General features: G+C 44.5%; 1 long non-coding RNA gene across 1 annotated transcript; it reads left to right on the forward strand.

The window, feature by feature from the left end:
• Positions 1-315: 315 nt before the first annotated feature.
• On the forward strand, positions 316-2,959 carry LOC112623755. The gene is made up of 2 exons (XR_003119197.1): positions 316-1,564; positions 2,654-2,959. It is a non-coding gene; the product is annotated as an uncharacterized LOC112623755 (long non-coding RNA).
• Positions 2,960-3,199: the final 240 nt, after the last annotated feature.

The following is a 3,199-nucleotide window of genomic DNA, read 5'->3' on the forward strand; positions in this document are numbered from 1 at the left end:
GTTAGTTGTAAATGGAACACAACTCTAGCATGAGATTGCGATTTAAAAGAGCATATCCAGTATTTTGTTGATTTGACTGAAAATATATTTCTTTTTCAAGGTTTTTACCTGTCAGTGAGGCATTTGATTTGGGACATTCTCTTGTTTCTGAAATCTGATAAAATTTTGACCTTAGAATATTTATTGGTAATATTTATTCATTCCCAAAAATAGTTCTTAGCATATCCTATATGTCAGGCATTACTATAGAGCTGGGGCTAGAAAAATGAATAAGACTGGGTTCCTGCCCCCAGCCCCGGCTCATACTGTAGTAAAGGGAAACAGACATCAACACTAGATGACATGGAGTGTTAGGGGCGCTCTGGTAGAAGTCTGCAGAGAGTGCAATGGGCATCCAAATGAGGAAGTGATCACTTGCACAAGAATAGGAGGCCTGGTTGGAAAGGTCTCTCTGAATAGGATGACATTTGATCTGTGTTTTGAAGGGCATAATTGGCAAGGTAAGTAATCCAATTAAAGGAGGTTGCCTCAGCTAAAGCACCATATGCTCAAAGGTGTGGGTCATTTGAAAGTTTGAGTTCAGATGCAGTAGGGGTAAGGTAAGTATCCAACAGAACTTTCTACAATGATGGTAATGTTCTATATCGTCACGGTCCAATACGGTAGCCACCAGCCACATTTGGCTAGTACAATTGAAGAATTGAATCTTAACTTTCATTTAATTCTAGTTAATTTAAATTTAAATAGCTTCAACAGTTAGTGGCTACCATATTGAACAGTGCAGGTTTAGAGATAAATAGAGGCCAGTTGCAGGAGGGTCTTGCAATGCATTGAGGAGGACTGAATTTTCTTCTGCAGGGCCTTCTGTGGCCTGCAGAAAGGGCTGTACACAGGCAGTACTATTATCAGCTTTACCTGTGGGAGTGCCCCAGCCTGGAAGCAGATAATACAGTTAGGAGATTCCCATAACCTGCCTGAGTGAGAGCATTAGTAATTAAGGTAGGAAATGGATGTGAGGCTTGCTGAGAAGGGCTGGGCAGGCTTGTGACAGGTCTGAGTGTGAGGGGAGAGGGAGTGGGGGAAATGGGATCAGGTTTGAGCCAGCTATTAAATCAATGCCAATTCATCCCATAAAGAATGCAGAGAGTGGGACAGGTTTGGAGAGTGTAAGGAACATGGTTGTGCTGTCACCAAGCACGCATAGAGAAGCAAGTACAGGCCGAGGTAAACAGCCTTGATGATTCAGCAGGATTGGGGTGCAAGTACACAGCCCCATGTCTTATACAATCATAGCCATGTAGACACAACATAGAGAAGCTCCCCACCTGGCTCTCAGCCACTAATGTTTGTGTAGTGTATAAATGTAACACGGACCCTGTGAAGGGGCTGCTGAACAAAGCCATGTCTCATTTACCTGCTGTCTCTTGAGTGTTCTTCCAGTTCCCTGCCCCACATCCACCCACTGTCCTCAGACCTCAGCTGGGGCTGGACCCCAACCCTAAGTATGACAGAGGGAAGATGAGCGTTAGAGATCATGATCCTGAAGTGCCGACGAGAAATTCAGGTGAGTTATTACTATCTTTCTTTCTTTCTTTCTTTTTCTTTTTTTGAGATGGAGTCTCCCGCTCTGTCTCCCAGGCTGGAGTGCAGTGGCGTGATCTTGGCTCACCCCAACCTCCGTCTCCCAGGTTCAAGTGATTCTCCTTCTTCAGCTTCCTGAGTAGCTGGGATTACAGGCACACACCATCACACCTGGCTAATTTTTGTATTTTTAGTAGCGATGGGGTTTCTGTATGTTGGCCAGGGTGATCTCGAACTCCTAGCCTCAGGTGATCCACCCACCTAGGCTTCCCAAATTGCTGGGATTATAGGCATGATCCACTGCACCAGACCGCTTATCACTTACCTTTCTACTTGCATTGTGCCAAGAGGAACCTGACAGTTTAGCCCTCCTCAACTGAGAGACAATTGAATTAAAATAATCTGATGGCATCTCTGGCATTTATTCAGCCATAACAAAACAGCTGCTAAAAGTGGAATGCAGCTTTTTTAGAATTTCAGCAAAGGTGGAAGGAGATCCAAAAAATTCCTTCTTAGCTGGGTGCGGTGGCTCATGCCTGTAATGTCAGTGCTTTGGGAGGGCGAGGTGGGGGATCACTTGAGGCCAGGAGTTTGAGACCAGCCTGGGCAATATGGTGAAGCCTTGTCTCTACTGATAATACAATTATTAGCCGGGCATAGTGGCCTGTGTCTGTAATCCCAGCTACTTGGGAGGCTGAGACACGAGAATCACTGGAACCTGGGAGGTGGAGGTTGCAGTGAGATCGTACGACTCCACTCCAGCCTGGGCAACAGAGTGAGACTCTCTCAAAAAAATAAATAAATAAATAAATAAATAAATAAATAATAGTAAAAAATAAATTCCTCCCCACAAAATTGAGGACTTATGGACTATAGAGAAAGGCAGTTTTCTTGATGATTGAGAAAATAGTATGACTTTAATAAGGGTTTAGACGGTCCCAAATTAAAATTTGTCCTTGGGATTCATGCCGTAATGCTCCCCATAGTAAGAGGGAATCATAAAGATGAAATTCAAACTGGAGCCCAGTCACCACCCCCCATACCCACCTCCACTACCTGCTCTCCCAAGAAGCCTGCAAGCCTAGAGGTCAGCTCAGTGGCCACCTTCTGAAGCCCAGGGCACCACTGGAAGCTGCTAGTTTGAGGCACAGAGGGAAGAGGAAGAGACTGAGAACAACACCCCTTTTCCTGAGGAATGCATATAAGGGTGCTTGGGGGCAGATTGGGGATACTAAGGCAGAAGAGCCAAAGCTGGAGTCAAAGGAAGCTCTTCTTCTGAAACCTGTAATTTCAATGTCTTTTCCTTTCCCTTCAAAATTGTAATTTCCCTCTGAAATCATTCTAACCTTTTAGTAAAGACATTTAAAGATGTTTAAAATTTCTCCCCCCGCCCCCTTTTTTAACCCACTCACTTCTGTACTCACCTCTTTAACACTAATGGTCAACTGTGAGTATTACATCCCAGGCTCTCTTCTTAGGTGTGGGGAACCCAACAAGGTATGTTCCCTGTCTTCAAAGAGCTATAGTCTAGTGGGAGAGACAGACAAGAAAATAGACTTCCATAGAGTATTGAGAGCTTTGTCAGGTGTAAGTAGTGGGGGAATGGAGAAATGGGGAG

The sequence above is a fragment of the Theropithecus gelada genome, chromosome 4 (assembly GCF_003255815.1).
Source record: "Theropithecus gelada isolate Dixy chromosome 4, Tgel_1.0, whole genome shotgun sequence".
Classification (NCBI taxonomy): Eukaryota; Metazoa; Chordata; class Mammalia; order Primates; family Cercopithecidae; genus Theropithecus; species Theropithecus gelada.